Source organism: Eurosta solidaginis, chromosome 5 (genome assembly GCF_040869045.1).
Source record: "Eurosta solidaginis isolate ZX-2024a chromosome 5, ASM4086904v1, whole genome shotgun sequence".
Lineage (NCBI taxonomy): Eukaryota > Metazoa > Arthropoda > Insecta > Diptera > Tephritidae > Eurosta > Eurosta solidaginis.
Genome location: NC_090323.1, coordinates 179,064,271 through 179,083,090, shown reverse-complemented (window position 1 = coordinate 179,083,090; position 18,820 = coordinate 179,064,271). Strand labels below are relative to the sequence as shown.

At 35.6% G+C, this 18,820-nt stretch overlaps 1 long non-coding RNA gene across 1 annotated transcript; it reads left to right on the top strand.

Annotated features, from left to right (window-relative positions):
- The first annotated feature begins 2,420 nt into the window (after positions 1–2,420).
- LOC137253810 (uncharacterized) lies at positions 2,421–18,164 on the top strand. The gene is made up of 3 exons (XR_010953892.1): positions 2,421–2,646; positions 3,163–3,369; positions 14,762–18,164. It is a non-coding gene; the product is annotated as an uncharacterized lncRNA (long non-coding RNA).
- The last annotated feature ends 656 nt before the right edge of the window (positions 18,165–18,820 follow it).

Genomic DNA, 18,820 nt, shown 5'->3' with positions numbered 1-18,820 from the left:
CGGTTAGAAATCTGAGTCCAAATTTTTAACCATTCACCGGTTTAAATTCGTTTTTAAACATTTTGATTCTAAATTGGAAACCTTTTACTACAGTCTTTTTTAATTTTTTTCGATTTCAAACTTACTTACTTAATTGGCGCTTAACCGTTTGAACGGTTATGGTCGTCCAACAAGGCGCGCCCGTCGCTCCTTCTCTCTGCCAACCGCCAATTGATCACACCAAGGAAGTTTAAATCGTTTTCCACCTGGTCCTTCCAACGGAGTGGGGCCCGCCCTCTACCTCTGCTTCCATAGGCGGGTTCCGATAGAAAGACTTTCTTGGCCGGAGCATCATCTTACATTCGCATAACATGGCCAAGCCAACGCAACCGCTGCATTTTAATTCGCTATTCTATATTGATGTCTGCGTATAGCTCGTACAGCTCATCGTTAAATCTTCTTCGGTACTCGCCAACGCGTAGAGGTCAATAAATCTTTCGAAGAACTTTTATCTCGAACACTCCCAGAGCCGCTTCATATGCTGTTGTCATGGTCCATGCTTCTGCCCCATATAGCAGGACGGATACGATAAGTGACTTGTATAGTATGATTTTCGTTTGCCGAGAGAGGACTTTACTATTCAATTGCCTTACCTATTCTAAAGTAGCATTTATTGGCAAGACTGATTTTTCGCTGTATTTCAGAGCTGATGTTGTTGCTAGTGTTGATGCTGGTTCCCAAATAAACAAAGTCTTTTACTATTTCGAAATTGTGGCTGCCAACAGTAGCGTGGTTGCCAAGGCGCATACATATTAAAATTGTTTTAAAACAAAACCATAAAACTTTCAAAAAATTCAAAAACACAAACTTGTAGTCACTTCTGGGTTTGAAACAAAAGCAAAAGGTTTCAAAAATCTATAAAAAAACTTGAATAAAAACGTCTGGTTTTAAAACTTATCCTAAAGGCGTAAAATTTGGTTCTCAAAATTCAAACATAACAAATTTTATTTGTAAAAAGTGCTGCAAGTTATCTTTTTCAAAAACTTCTTACACTGTAGGTAGATCAACGCTGTAGGAAAAATCCCTATTTCAAAACTGGTGCATTTCTAGTATATTAGGAACATATACTAGTTCGCCCTCTATATATTTTAAATGCTTCCAATTGGCGAATTTGGCATGGCGATTTTCTAGTTGGTTCGAGTTGCATTAATTGTTCTATAGTTCCGGACTAGATACATATTTCCACATTAGAACTAGTTGGTTTATTTCGGTAGTTCCAAACTAGTGTAAAAATTACAGTTTAGTTGTTTTCTTGTGACTATTCCGTTGGTTCCGAATCGAAAAGAAATCCTAGATGCTGCTTACGGTACAATATTAGAGCATTTATCGACATCTTCGAACCAGTGGGAAAGTTTGGGAAAAGAAAGCATACTTATAGTCGAAGTTATTAAATCTGGTAGCAGTTCTTTTGCTGATAGCATATTTCTCAAATAAAATATGAAAAATAAGGACCCAAACTGTCGATTTTATAACTGGGTAAAATCTTGTTAGTACCGAACTTGTACTTATTTGTGTATCACAAGTTACTGACGGAAATGATTTTGGGGAACCGCCCACAATTTTTTTGTTTATATTTCTAAGTGTAGACATTGCCAGTTTCAAATTGAAACCCAGTTCTATGCACTCATTTTCAGGAAGACCGGTATAATATACATTTTAAACAAAATTTGGTTTGGTCACATGTCTTCAGTGTTTCAGATTTAGGTTCAAACTTTTAACCGTGTGCCTAACCAAATATCGCCGTGGTGTGGTGCGAGCGTACTGTGCATACCATACCGAAGGTCTCGAGTTAAAGTGCCGGCCAAAACAACATCAAAAATTCAAAAGAAGTTCTTCTATTGGAAAAAAGTTTATCTAAGCGCGGTCGCCCCTCGGCTGTGATTTGGCACACACTCCAAGCGTATTTCTACTATGAAAGCTTTTCAGTGAAAATGCATCTTCCTTACAACAGCTTCCGCTTTGAACCGGCATAAATCATGTAAGTCCCGTACGGTCGATTTGTAGGTAAAATCAAAACGGAGCAAGACGCAAATTCGAAGAGAAGTTCGGCCTAAATCTTCTCGAAGATAAATCCCGATAAACAGTAATTAATTTGTTTGTCTTTTTAATTTTTTATGGTTAATGCGTCAAGCGTAGTACAAATTCTAGATCAGTTAAACACACAGGTTTTGCTCTATCAAAATAACAAATTCAAGGTTTTTATATTCATTCCAGCGAATTGAAATTAGCGCGTATTTGTATTCCTTTCCTTTTTGAAAGGAAAATTTAATTGTATTTAATTGCTCGTTTCTATATTTGTACAGTTGAATTGTGGTATTAAATTCAGATAGGTTAAGTGATATGTGTACAATATGACCGTATATTTAACCTTTTCACGCATATGGCACACCAGTGTCCCAAAAATATTTCCCTGTACAGCAAGATGGGTAGCAATATTTTACTAGTTTTTTCGTTATACGTTTCTAAATCTTCTCTGAATGTACACATCCGAACCGATTTTCATTTTAAGTGTTTATTATAATAACAAAAGTAAAGCTCATGGCAATTTATTTAATACCAAGGAAAGTTACCAGTGAAATATCATATCAAAAAATCTTCATTGGATCTGTAAGATATATAGTTAGAGTTTAATATTTTTTAAGCTGAAGTATTTTATTTGAGGACTGGTACAGAAAGTTCTGCAAATTTAGAATTCCTTGTGGTAGTCAATAAATAAACCACTATTTATTATACACACACTATTTGTTTTTATAAAATATCTTTATTGTAACGACTCTTAAATGTATGTATGTTACAGTTTGTTTTTAAAATTCATAACCGAATTAAAATTTTTGAAATAATAATTTCAAAATTGAAATTAAAAAATTAACAATAACTAAAATTCAATTTCTTTAAAGTAGATTCATTTAAAGTTAAATATAAATATAACATTAATATACATTACTCCCCCTTCCGGAGATTTAACGTTAGATAAATTAAAAGTAACTTTCTTTTTTGTTTTTGTGTTAGGTATCTGTATTTTATCAACTATTACTGGTTTTAAACGATCAATAGGGATAGATTTAATTTCATTATTTATCTCAATTTTAAAGTGTTTAATTTTTTTTTCAATAACTCTATAAGACCCCTCATATGGATGCTCCATGGAATGTTGGTTTATCACACGTACAAAAACAAAATGACAACCTTTTGAATCTTTTGGAACAAAAACACCGCTAGAATTTTGATGATGTTCTAAATTTGATCTAAAATTTTTAAAATTTTCACGCACACTACTTAAAACATCCGCTAAAGTTACATTCTCTGTAGTTGAAACAAATAATTCACCAGGTAATCTTAAACTTTGGCCATAAATCATTTCACTGGTGTTGCCGAAATATCTTCCTTAAAAGTCGATCGCAAACCCATAAGCACTATTGGTAACTCTCCATACCAATCCCTGGACCATTCCTAGCAATTTTTGAAGATTTAAGCTGTCAATGAAAGCGTTCCACCATTCCATTAGCTTGGGGATGATAGGAAGAAGTCGTTATTTGATGACTTCCAAGAAGTTTCATTAATTCTGAGAATAAATTTGAAGTAAACTGGGAGCCCTGATCCGTTGTTATTTCCAATGGAACCCCAAAACGTGAAATATATTCCTTAAACAATTTATTTACAACCGTAACTGCAGAAATATCTCTTAGCGCGAATGCCTCTGGCCAACGTGTAAATCTATCAGTTATAGTTAATATGTAAATGTACCCCTTCGAAACAGCTAAAGGTCCGACAATATCTAAATGAATGTGTTCAAATCTAGTTTTTGGAATTGGAATTTTCATAACTGGAGCTTTTGTATGACGATGTACTTTCGATTTTTGACAGCTTATTCATTCTCATTAATAAACCGTTGAAATATTTGTTCGGAGTTCCTAAGCCCGAAAGGCATTCGTCTATGCATTCAAATATGCCAAAAGGCGTAGTGATTACAGTTTTGTAGATATCTTCTTCTGCCATTGGAATTTGGTGTAAGAGCTTATCTAGTTTCGAAAATACTTTCTTATTTCTGAGATTCGTGTTGAAGTCATGAACATGGGGAAAAGGATAACGATCTGGGACGTTTAAAACGTTTAATCTTAGAAAATCTCCACAAGGACGTCAGTCATTTAATTCTTTCTTGGGTACAAGATGCATATCCCTGTCTTTACTAAAAAATCAAATTCAGTTTTATCTACTTTGAATATAATGGGGTCTAAACGGAGTTTGTGGACTGTTGTATGTCTAACTGGCTGTGAATAATCAGCTTCAGAAAATAGAGAAGGAAATTCTTTCAATAAATTTGTAAATTTGTTATCAACAGCGAAAACCTTTGGTAGCGAAACGTTACAAACAAATGAAATTGTGTTAACTGAAAGACCTGTTACCGGATGTACTAAGCGTTTGCGTTTAATATCAACTAAGAGACCATATTTACATAAAAAATCAGGACCAATAATTGGTTTGGCTATATCCGCTATTAAAAACGTGAACGGAAATTGGCGACGTAGCCCTAAATTTATATTTAAAAGTTTTTTTTTAACGTATGTCGAAATCGTTGAGCCGTTAGCTGCCGTTAAAATAATATCTGATGACTTTTTCGAACATGAAAATTTAGAAACCAGAAGCACTGAAATTTCTGCTCTACTATCTACTAAAAAAATCAATTTGTTTGTTTTAAATAAGCGACATGTAAAGGTGTCTAAATTTCCGTTGTTTGTCGCCGCAACAACGGATGACTTTAATTTGACGCACTATTGTTATTTTTAAAAACGCATGGTTGTTCGCACTTCAAATCCTGATCACCTAACTTATAATGATACTTACTGAGCCAATTTGGGTTGTCGCGAGACTTTGATCGATATCGGGAGGGACTTCTAAAACGATTCCTACTAAAAGAACGGGACCTTGAATAATTTTGACTCGTCTGATTCTTAATTTCACTGATCTCTAATGATAAATTTTCAAAATTTTTGCAAATAATGTTAGTTGTTTGCACAAAATTTGAAATAATTGCATTTTAGCTTTTAGTATTTGGAAAATTGCTAACTGAAGCTATTTAATTTTTATTAAAAACTCCCAAATATTATCGGCGAATTTAACCAATTCACATATTTCAGTCGAATTCGAACTAGCAAGAATAACACTTAAATTTTTTGACAACTTCCTAATCGAAAGCTTTTTGAGAATTTTCTTGCTAAAATTGTTTCCAGAGAGTGGCACTAGAGACCGATAAACCCAGAAGGTTTACGATCTCCCATTTCAGAATCGGATAACACTCGAACTAACTTGGCATTCCCACTTAATGAGTGCCGTTCGATTAAAATTTGCTTTAATGTAGAAGATTTGTTACCTTCAGGGGGATTTTGAATAAAACCAAGAATTGTCATAATTACATCCTGCGGAAGTGCAGTTATGACATATTCATATTTTGTCCCTTCCTGAGTGATATTCTTTTGACTAAATTGCATTTCAGCATGGATGAACCATGCTTCAGGGCAATTAGTCCAAAATTGGGGAAGTTTTACAAATGTAACAAAAATTTCCTTATTTTCATTCGCATATGGATTTGGTAAATCATTTTGATAATTTTCATTTTCTAAATCAGTAAGCGAATCGTTTAATTGATTTCGTGGTGTAGATGTGCGTGTATTAATTGATGGTGAATGAAACATTGTTAATTAAAATAAGTTCCAAAATTATATTATAAGAAAAATGTCCGAAAAGGAGCGTTTACAAATGCAAAAATCAAGAAAGTTTAATTTATTTTATTATTATAATTTTATTATTATAAATAATATAAATTTAAATAAGATAAATGTTAGATACATCTCACCAAATCCCTTTAATTGTTGTTGATAGTTGTCGCAGTTATATATTTTTTACTGATTTTGAACTAATGTGTTTGTCCAGAAGACCCAGAGCTTCGTTACAAATTTTTCTAAGTTCCTTCTCCACACGTTTTCTGTAATCGCGGGCGAGCTGTTGTTTCTATTACATTTGTTTTTGTTTGTTCCTCCTTTCTATTGTAGTTGTTGTAGTTCACTGCTCTTTATTTCAAATGAATTCTTTAGTTTAATTTAGATTGTAATTTGGAATTACTGTAATTGTATACAGAATGTTATAATAATAATAAATCGCACTACTTATTGTGTGTATCTATTGTTTGGCTTTGAATAAAATGTTGGCTTAAAATGCACAAGGATTACGCTCTCAGCTCAATGTGTATTGTTCGGCTCCAACTATTTTGTTTTACTGTTATTTGATATCATATAATAACAAGTAAGGAAGGCTAAGTTCGGGTGTAACCGAACATTACATACTCAGTTGAGAGCTATGGAGACAAAATAAGGTAAAATCACCATGTAGGAAAATGAACTAGGGTAACCCTGGAATGCGGTTGTATGACATGTGTATCAAATGGAAGGTATTAAAGAGTATTTTATGAGAGAGTAGGCCATAGTTCTATGGATGGACGCCATTTAGGGATATCGCCATAAAGGTGGACCAGGGCTGACTCTAAAATTTGTTTGTACAATATGGGTATCAAATGAAAGGTGTTACTGAGCATTTTAAGAGGGAGCAGGCCTTAGGTCTATCGGTGGACGCCTTTTCGAGATATCACCATTAAGGTGGGCCAGGAGTGACTCTAGAATGTGCTTGTACGATATGGGTATCAAATGAAAGGTGGTAATGAGTATTTTAAAAGGGAATGGGCTTTAGTTCTATAGGTGAACGCCTTTTCGAGAAATCGCAATAAAGGTGGACCAGGGGTGACTCTAGAATATGTTTGTACGATATGGGTATCAAATGAAAGGTTTTAATGAGTATTTTCAAAGGGAGTGATCCTTAGTTCCATAGGTGGACGCCGTTTCGAGATATCGCCATAAAGGTGGACCAGGGGTGCCTCTAGAATGTGTTTGTACGATATGGGAATCAAATGAAAGGTGTTACTGAGCATTTTAAGAGGGAGTGGGCATTAGGTCTATAGGTGGACGCCTTTTCGAGATGTCGCCATTAGGGTGGGCCAGGGGTGACTCTAGAATGTTTGTACGATATGGGTATCAAATGAAAGGTGTTACTGAGCATTTTAAAAGGGAGTGGGCATTAGGTCTATAGGTGAACGCCTTTTCGAAATATCGCCATTAGGGTGGGCCAGGGGTGACTCTAGAATGTGTTTGTACGATATGGGTATCAAATGAAAGGTGGTAATCAGTATTTTAAAAAGGAGTATTCCTTAGTTCTATAGGTGGAAGCCTTTTCGAGATATCGCCATAAAGGTGGACCAAGGGTGACTCTAGAATGTTTGTACGATATGGGTATCAAACGAAAGGTGTTACTGAGCATTTTTAGAGGATGTGGGCGTTAGGTCTATAGGTGGACGCCTTTTCGAGATATCGCCATTAGGGTGGGCCAGGGGTGACTCTAGAATGTGTTTGAACGATATGGGTATCAAGCGAAAGGTGTTAATGAGCATTTTAAGAGGGAGGGGGCATTAGGTCTATAGGTGGACGCCTTTTCGAGATATCGCCATTAGGGTGGGCCAGGGGTGACTCTAGAATGTTTGTACGATATGGGTATCAAACGAAAGGTGTTACTGAGCATTTTAAAAGGGAGTGGCCATTAGGTCTATAGGTGGACGCCTTTTCGAGATATCGCCATTAGGGTGGGCAGGGGTGACTCTAGAATGTGTTTGTACGATATGGGTATCAAATGAAAGGTGGTAATGAGTATTTTAAAAGGGAGTAATCCTTAGTTCTATAGGTGGACGCCTTTTCGAGATATCGCCATAAAGGTGGACCAAGGGTGACTCTAGAATGTTTGTACGATATGGGTATCAAACGAAAGGTGTTACTGAGCATTTTAAGAGGGAGTGGGCATTAGGTATATAGGTGGACACCTTTTCGAGATACCGCCATTAGGGTGGGCCAGGGGTGACTCTAGAATGTTTGTACGATATGGGTATCAAATGAAAGGTGTTACTGAGCATTTTAGGAGGGAGTGGGCATTAGGTCTATAGGTGGACGCCTTTTCGAGATATCGCCATTAGGGTGGGCCAGGGGTGACTCTAGAATGTTTGTACGATATGGGTATTAAACGAAAGGTGTTACTGAGCATTTTAAGAGGGAGTGGGCATTAGGTATATAGGTGGACGCCTTTTTGAGATATCGCCATTAGGGTGGGCCAGGGGTGACTCTAGAATGTTTGTACGAAATGGGTAAATAACGAAAGGTGGTACTGAGCATTTTAAGAGGGAGTGGGCATTAGGTGTATAGGTGGACGCCTTTTCGAGATATCACCATTAGGGTGGGCCAGGGGTGACTCTAGAATGTGTTTGGACGATATGGATATCAAATTAAAGGTATTAATGAGGGTTTTAAAAACGAGTGGCCCTTAGATGTATATGTGAAGGCGTTTTCGCGATATCGACCAAAATGTGGACCAGGTGATCCAGAAAATCATCAGTCTGGTACTGCTAATTTATTTATATATGCAATACCACTAACAGTATTCCTGCCAAGATTCCAAACGCTGTTGATTTCGCCTTGTAGAACTTTTTTTTCCAAAGTTATATTTTGCGTCAATAAGCCAATCCAATTACCATGTTTCACCCCTTTTTTCGTATTTGGTATAGAATTATGGCATTTTTTTAATTTTTCGTAATTTTCGATATCGATAAAGTGGGCGTGGTTATGGTCGGATTTCGGCCATTTTTTATACCAAGTTAAAGTGAGTTCAGATAAGTACGTAGACTGAGTTTAGTAAAGATGTATCGGTTTTTGCTCAAGTTATTGTGTTAACGGCCGAGCGGAAGGCCAGACGGTGGACTGTGTATAAAAACTGGGCGTGGCTTCCACCGATTTCGCCCGTTTTCACAGAAACCAGTTACCGTCATAGAATCTATGCCCCTACCAAATTTAAGAAGGATTGGTAAATTTTTGTTCGACTTATGGCATTAAAAGTATTCTAGACAAATTAAATGAAAATGGGCGGAGCCACGCCCATTTTGAAATTTTCTTTTATTTTTGTATTTTGTTGCATCATATCATTACTGGAGTTGAATTTTGACTTAATTTACTTATATACAGTAGAGATATTAAATTTTTTGTTAAAATTTGAATTAAAAAAAATTTTTTTTTAAAAAGTGGGCGTGTTCTTCATCCAATTTTGCTAATTTTTATTTAACACATATATAGTAATAGTAGTAACGTTCCTGCCAAATTTAATCATGATATCTTCAACGACTGCCAAATTACGGCTTGCAAAACTTTTAAATTACCTTCTTGTAAAAGTGGGCGGTGCCACGCCCATTGTCCAAAATCTTACAAAATTTCTATTCTGCGTCATAACTTCAACCCATCTACCAAGTTTCATCGCTTTATCCTCCTTTGGCAATGAATTATCGCATTTTTTCGGTTTTTCGAAATTTTCGATATCGAAAAAATGGACGTGGTTATAGTCCGATATCGTTCATTTTAAATAGCGATCTGAGATGAGTGCCCAGGAATTTACATACCAAATTTCATCAAGATACCTCAAAATTTACTCAAGTTATCGTGTTAACGGACAGACCGACGGACATGGTTCAATCAAATTTTTTTTCGATATTGATGATTTTGATATATGGAAGTCTATATCTATCTCGATCCCTTTATACCTGTACAACCAACCGTTATCCAATCAAAGTTAATATACTTTGTGAGCTCTGCTCAACTGAGTATAAAAAAAATGAAAATTGTGTATGAACTAACGCTAAAGATTTAGATGAGATATTTTTCTTCTTTAAATTGTTGCTCTAGCAATTTACATCAATGAGGAGTGTTTTTATACCTTTCATGAACATGAAATGGTATATTAACTATGGTCCGATGTTTTAACTTTGAGAAATATAGAAGATAGACTCACCTTTAAGTATACCGAATTGATCAGGGCGACGAACTGAGTTGATATAGCCATATCCGTCTCTCCGTCCGTCCGTCTGTCTGTTTGAATGCAAACTAGTCCCTCAAATTTTGAGATATCTCAATGAAATTTGGCACAAGGATGTATTTTTGTATTATATTAGACATTTGTCGGATTCGTTAGGATCGGGCCACTATAACATATATCTCCCATACAACCGATCGTTCAGATAAGACGATTCTGCCGCAATTTAGAAAGTATAAACGTGAAACTCGGTGATATGTATTCTAATATATCATAGAAGATATCCTGAAAAAATTACTTTGATCGGAGCTATATATAGTTATATCCCATACAACCGATTGTTCAGATAGAAAGATTTTTGGCCATATCTCCCTTAATTTCCAATATAAAAACCTTAAACTTGGTGATATTTATACTAATATATCATAGAAGATTTCCTGAAAAATTCACTTTAATCGGAGCTATATGTATATAGTATATACCTATCCCATACAACCGATCGTTCAGGTGGAAAGAATTTTGGCCATTTCTCCCTTAGTTTTAATATAAAAACGTGAAACTTGGTGATATATATTCTAATATATCATGGAAGATTTCCTGTAAAAATCATTTCGATCGGAGCTATATATAATATATATCCCATACAACTAATCGTTCAGATAACCCCCCTTTTGCTATTTTTAAAAGGTTTTATTTAGCTTGAGTTGACAGGTTGCATGGCCGCATGCACGGCCGTTGTGGACGAATCTTGTAATTGAAATTTAAGTAACTTCCCGATAAGCTACAAGCTTGAAACTTGGAATATAGTACAGAACCCGATGACAATGCAATAATAAGAAAAAAATCGCCGCTAGGTGGCGCAAGGATCGAGATATTCACAAAAATCGTATTTGTGATCCGATTTGATTTGGTCCATATTTGAAACACATAATACATACGTGAATAGAAAGCGACCTATGATGCCCGATTTGGCTCATATTTGGAACAAATATTGCATACAGTCCAGTAGAAGTGACATCAAAATATTTTGGAGTTGGAGGAGGGACAAGCATACGTGGCGCAGAGTCGAGTAAAGTCTTTGGAAGGATTATGTGTTGAAGACTTAGATTGTTACAAATTGTCAGGAAAGAGTCCTTGTAATAATGAGTCACTAAATGAACTAAATAGAATGAGAAATAATAGGCAATTAAATAAAGACTAAAAACCGTGGTGTGATGGTAGCGTGCTCCGCCTATCACACCGTATGCCCTGGGTTCAACTCCCGGGCAAAGCAAAATCAAAATTTTAGAAATAAGATTTTTCAATTAGAAGAAAATTTTTCTAAGCGGGGTCGCCTCTCGGCAGTGTCTGGCAAGCGCTCCGATTGTATTTCTGCCATAAAAAGCTCTCAGTGAAAACTCATCTGCCTTGCAGATGCCGTTCGGAGTCGGCATAAAACATGTAGGTCCCGTCCGGCCAATTTGTAGGGAAAAATCAAGTGGAGCACGACGCAAATTGGAAGAGAAGCTCGGCCTTAGATCTCTTCGGAGGTTATCGCGCCTTACATTTATTTTTTTTTTTTTTTATAAAAACTTGAAAATAAAATAATTAAAAAAAAAAATTTAAGTTAAACGGTTTTATTGAAAACAATACTTACATGAAGTAATAATAATACGAAAAGCTAGAAAATAATTAGGTACTAGGGCGTTGATCAGACAATTAAATAAAAGCTTTGGACGCGTCATATTTCTATTGATAGTCATAAGTAAAACCAACAGAACCTTAATCAGGTTATGCTACGCCTCACATTTTTAGAAATTTCACGCGCCCAACGCTTTTATTTAATTGTCTGATCAACGCCCTAGATTGATAAGGAGTGTGATGACTAGTACCTAGGACCCACCTAATTATTTTCTAGCTTTTCGTATATTTATTATTTCATGTAAGTATTGTTTTCAATAAAACCGTTTAACTTAAACATTTTTTTTTAATTATTTTATTTTATATTTATCTTAAAATCGTTTAGGTATGTACATCTGTTCAATATATATTTCTTATCTTATACAGCGCATTATTTGGAGATTATGAATGGGATAAGATTATTGTTCAGTCCTATTCATGAAAGGTATGAAGTCTTCTGCACAGCCGAAGGTAGTCTTGTCCTTACTTGTTTCTTCTTGCTGTTGTTGTTACTACTACTGTTTCTGCTACTGCGCTTTTGTTATTACTGCTTGCTTCTCTTGCACGATGTTATTATTTAATGTTTGCTTGGTTGCTTTCTAGCCTTTTATACATTCAGCGTTCAGGATCTCAACAAGATGACCAAGTAATGGGACTGAGCATTTGTAAATTTTCTGCTAATCTTGTTGTAGTTATATTTGAGGTTGTTTTGTACACTTTTAAAAGGGCTGGCTGATCGCCAATGTGGTAGTCAATAAATATACCACTATTTATTATACACACACTATTTGTTTTTAAAAAATATCCTTATTATAACGACTCCTAAATGTATGTTACACTTTGTTTTTAAAATTCATAACCGAATGATTCATTTAAAGTTAAATATAAATATAACCCTACACTCTTTATAATTTTATTAGTGATGACATGGTAGGCTTTGAATTAATTATTTCTCAATTGGTGTTTTATAGCATTTTTATACCCAGCTGCACTTGTACACAGCGTATTATAACTTTGATTGTATAATGGTTGTTTGTACAGGTATAAAGGAATCGAGATAGATATGGAATTCCATATATAAAAATCATCAGTATCGAATGATTAAGTCATGTCCGCCCATCCATATGTCCGTCCGTCAACACGATGACTTGAGCAAATATTGAGATATCTTCACCAAATTCGGCATATGGGCTTACCTGGTATCACAGGTTACTTACTCCGTTTACTCAACAGAAATGTGGCTATAGTCTGGCCTACGCGTGAGGTGGGTGACTGGGGAAATAATGGAAGAATTAGTCAATACCCCAGGAAATTAAATGGCTAAGAATATTTCCGCGGTAAGCATACCTGTCGTACGAGGCGAGGAAAACAAAAATCCCGATGGTTCTATCTATCACAACCAACGTTAGCAAGAAGGTTTTTGATTGAAACAGGCAAAGGACTGCCAATATTTGTTACTTTCTAATAGTCATAAACATCTACAAGTGTTTCGAAGGTGAACATACAACATTTAATGTATGCTTACTTATTTTACTTAATTGGCGCTTAACCGTCTAAACGGTTATGGCCGCCCAACAAGGCGCGCCAGTCGCTCCTCCGCTCCGCCAACCGGCGCCAATTGGTCACACCAAGGGAGTTTAAATCGTTTTCCACCTGGTCCTCCCAACGAAGTAGGGCAGCCCTCTACCTCTGCTTCCATAGGCGGGTTCCGATAGAAACACTTTCTTGGCTGGAGCATCATCTTTCGTTCGCATAACATCGCCTAGGTAGCGCAGCCGCTGCGTTTCAATTCGCTGGACTATGTGGAGGTCTGCGTATAGCTCATAGAGCTCATAATTCAATCTTCTTCGGTACTCGCCATCGCTAACGCGAACACTCCCAAAGCCGCTTCATCTGCTGTTGTCATGGTCCCTGCTTCTGCCCCATATAGCAGGACGGATACGATAAGTGACTTGTATAGTATGATTTTCGTTCGCCGAAAGAGGACTTTACTTTTCAATTGCCTACCTAGTCCAAAGTAGCATTTATTGGCAAGATTGATTCTTCGCTGGATTTCGGTTCTGATGTTGTTCTGATGTTGTTCCTAGTGTTGATGCTGGTTCCCAAATAAACGAAGTATTTTACTATTTCGAAATTATGGCTGCCAATAGTAGCGTGGTTGCCAAGGCGCGTATGCGCTGACACTTTTCTCGATGACAGCAGGTACTTCGTTTTATCTTCATTCACCATCAAACCCATCTTTACCGCTTCTTTTTCCAGTTTGGAGTAAGCAGAACTACCAGCTGCTGTTTAGGCCGATGATACCAATGTCATCAACATATGCCAGTAATTGCACGCTTTTATAGAATATTGTTCCAGTGCGGTTAAGTTCTGTAGCTAGTATAATTTTCTCCAGCATCGAATTAAAGAAATCGCACGATAGGGGGTCACCCTGTCTGAAACCTCGTTTAGGTTCGAATGGGTCGGGGGAGGTCCTTCCCAATTCTGACTGAGCTGATGGTGTTCCTCAACATCATTTTGCACAGCCGTATAAGTTTTGCGGAGAAGCCAAATTCAGACATAGCGGCATATAGGCAGCTCCTTTTCGTGCTGTCGAAGGCGGCTTTAAAGTCGACGAAGAGGTGATGTGTGTCGATTCTCTTTTCACGGGGTTTTTCCAAGATTTGGCGCATTGTGAAAATCTGGTCGATGGTAGAATGTATGACATGCTCTCAAACGGAATTAGGGCAACAAGCTTAGTAGATCCAGGCCTATTGAAGATTTACTACAGCAAGTTTTATTGACTAAAATAATGAAGCTATCAATAATATTTTTTATAGCTTTAATTATCATCTTTGCTGTTGCTACTGTGAGAGCCCAGGAAGTTATTAGTGAAGAAATAATAGCAATTGATGATCCGAAGCATTAAATACTGAAGTCTTAAAAACTAATACTGGAACTTCTGATGATATATGGTAGTTTTATAAAATACTAATCGCTTTAAGCTTGAAGATAGAAGAAATTTTCGGTTCGCCAATGAAAATACTGATAGAAGTGATGAATATGCTCATTTATTCATATAAATATATCTATCGATAGTAGTATGTATATCTAAATTAACGGATAATTTTTTTATATTTAGTTTTTCCACGATAACAATAAAGACCAAATCTTTGGCGAGAAAGAGGATAATCCAGAGAAAAATTCAACAACAGATGATGAAAATAATATTCAACCAGCCCAAGAGTGGATAGTGCTCATAAAAAATGTTTGGATGCACTTCGAAAGGGTGGTAACGAAGAGAAACTGCAACAAGAAAACTAAAAGATTAGTGCTAATATTATTGAAATTCTATTTGACATTTACCTCCGAAATTTTATATGTGTACTTGTATGCACATGCTCACATAAATATATTGGTTAACATTTGTTGGGTTGTCAACTTACATAGCTAAAGTCGTTGCTCATTCACATGAATTTTTTTCTGGCAAATTATGTTCGGTACGTTTGTCATGCGTTTGAAGTTGCAGACTTCTTTGATATATGTAACTCGAAAGTTTATAGTTATTGCTATTCGAGAAAAACTACAAAACTTGCACACTGTGATGATTAAAGGGACATGTTTCTGAATTTCACTTCTTTATCAGCTAGCTCTTCGGGAGCTGATTATTGAACTCGAAATCTCCAACATTTATACTTTATACTAGTGTAACGGCAGCCATATGAATGCCCCTCTGCTCGCTGTGCAATTGGTCTCTAAGAGTTGCCTTTTTGTTGCTATTCTGTTATACACAATTTGGTTCATTCAACAGAACTTCATCCGTTGCATTTTATAAAAAAAGCGAAGTGTCTTTGTGAAAAATGTGATATTGATATAGTAAAACGTATAAGAGATGCCGCAAAATGATCTGGAAATCGGCTAGTAATGTTGGTCTTTCGCAGAACGAGAAATTTCTCGCGTTATAAAAAGTGTTATCGATCATCTCGAACAAGAAATACGTACAAGATTTGCACTACTAAATGGCCTTAATTTTAAATTTGTATTTCTCTTAGACGTTGCAAATTTGTTAAAAAAGGATAACAACGACTTAGAAAGAAATTGCAGAAACTTGGGTGAATAATACAGATTACGATAGAACTGATCTTTTTATCGAAATATGTAACTGCAAAATATTACTTCGCAAATTGAACCTAAAACTCCGTTAGATTTACTTACTTTTATAATCGCGTATGGAGAAGATGTTTTTCAAACTTACGGGTGACACTTCTAACACTCGTGACTATCTCAGTATCAGTTGCTAGCTGCAAACGTTTATTCAGCAAATTAGAACAGATTTTGATATATTTACGATCAACGATGGGGCAAGATCGCCTAAGCGAGCTAACATTATTAAGTGTGGAAAAGGAAAAATTTTTAATGATAAATTTTGACGGTATCAATGTAAGACGGGAACACCGCAGTGGACGAAAGACCTGAACTTACTTACCTCACAATACAACCTTAACATAGCAACTCAACAACTCTGCTTAACGAAGCGTCTTTTCAACAGAGCAGTTGCAAGTTGTATTTTGAAACTGTTCAGTTCAGTCCTATCCAGCTCGCGAATCGTCACGCTGTGTACCTAATTAAAAAATACTTTAAATCTAAGCTTACAATCTACAACCTATATAAATAAACTATATCTAAAATATATCTAAAATAAATGGATTACAATTAAAACATATCTAAAATAAACAGATTATAATTAAAAGAAATACTCTTTTACTACAAATTGGTGCCAAAAGTGAAATCGAATCTCCACGCGCATGTACATACAGTCGTATGCAATTGTAAATTGCCTATAGCATAAAATTGAATCCATAACTATTGCTATGCTATCTAAGTTTAAAAAACAAATCAAAGAACAGTGCGAAAACAGAACATTGAATTTGCGTCATCCACTTGCCAGAGTGATGAGCGCAGGCAAACGATACAGATCCTAAAAAGCAAAATGTGGTACACGAAGTAGCGTGGCAGAGGCCGAAAGCGCTATCGTGCGAACTGTGGGTTGTTGGCAAATCTGAACTAGCACGGTGGTGGCCGAATAGTGTTGGTGTTGATTTCCATGTATGTTTGTGTGGCAGAGGCCGAATAGCACAATACATAGTTGTTGGTAAAATCTCGCTTAGCAAAGGCGACGCAAGCAAGTTCACTTTCCGTTGATTCAAAATTTTCGTCAAATTTTTGGCGCATCATCGTGTTAATTACTTTTCATTTTTGGGACGAAGAGAGAGTTGAAAGAATTGAGCAATTCATGTGAGAACGAAACAGAGAAATGACGAAGTTGGAGTTGGTAGCAGAAGAGCAGATGAGTACAAGTTGAAAATAAATACATACTAAAACTAATATTAGTGAGAGTGACAGAAATATAATTAAAATTTCGAATTGTAACGATAGGTTTCTCATATTGTATGACATTCGCAGACGTTCAAAATTTTGATGTAAACAAAAGAGAAGATGATTAATTGAATACGAAATGTTCTAGTGTACACACATGTGCACGTATGGTGTAATTCTATGTTTACAGAACTGAGATGAATTTTTATATGTTGTGAGAAAAGAAAAAACAGATCAACAAGTTCTTTGTGATTTAAGTATGTTAATGTCGATTTAATCACCTGCAAATAATAGAAGAATAAACGTTTAATGACGAAGTTGTATATGAATGAACTTTAAACTTCTAATCTAAAAATTTTGGTAACACATGTAATTGGATTGTTAGTATAAAAGTAGTCTTGTGAAATCATCAAATTTATTCATAACATACAAGCGTAGAGTAAATATCTAAATATATATAACAACTGAGCACAAAATAACGCGACGTATGTATGTCAGTGTGGTAATTTTCACCAAAATTAAAATTTTCTAAAATCGACTTTGATTGTTTTTTTCTTTCGGGTAACAAGTTGATATATATATATTTATTTATTTATTTACTTGTATGTCTATTATACAGCAGACTCTTAAGAATATAGCACAACTAATGTAAATTAAGTATTACTTAAAAAACAGGTTTTTAGTTTGAACTGTATAACCGATTTGGTATACGTAAACTGTAAATCCAGAAAATTTGAGAAATAGTTGTAATCAGACATAATTCTATTCAAGGGAGCGTTAGCACCATAGATTGTTCTGTTAAGTCCAACACGAAAAACAACAAAATTCTGTAAATTTCTGCAGGGCACATTAAAGTTAAATAGCTGAAATAAGGAAGGACAATCTATCCTGCCAGAAACAAGATCCATAATAAATGTAACCGATAACAGCGTTCTCCTATCGGATAACGAGACCAAACTAATTAATCGACAACGAGCAACGTACGACGGAATCGGTTCAGTAAAGTTAAGTGAGCGTAAAGCAAAACGAACAAAGCACTTTTGGACTTTCTCCATACGATTTGTGTGGACTGAATGGTATGGTCTCCAAATGACAGCTGCGTATTCCATTTTAGAACGGACAAAAGCCGAGTACGAAAGCTTATAGGTATATGGGTCTGAAAAATTAGAAGAGTGGCCTTTCAAAAAGAATTTATAATTATGTAGTTTAAGTGAGTAGTAAAATTTAGTTTGCTATCAAAATACACGCCAAGGTCTTTAATTTCATTAACCTCAGAAAGGCACGAGTCCGCCAACCAATAGCAAGTATACAAAGGCTTGACCATTTTAGAGTAAGTTACTTTGAAACACTTGTTAATATTTATACAAAGCCTGTTCCAAGCGCAATAATCTAAAAATTTATTAAGTTCACTTTGAAGCGCCGATGAATCACCCGAGTCTCTTATTCCAGAATATATTTTAAATAATCGGCATATATGAGAAATCTAGACGAGTTGAAACAAAAAGAAACATCATTAATAAACAAGATGAATAATAAAGGACCTAATATGCTACCTTGCACACCAGATGTAGCAATGAATGAATCCGAGAATGCCCAATCTATAGCAACCATGCAACTACTGTTATGTAAATAACTTTCATATTTTCTTTATTAACTATTTTGTTGTTCCAAATAATCGAAATATTCGAAAGCACATATCGTGTAACTAGACATTCAAAGTCACAAAATGGACAGAAGTGAAATATTAGCATTAAATGTAAATAGTTTGAAAACCAAATTAACAGAATTAGGGCTATCTACAACGGGTCTAAAGACGACCTTGCAA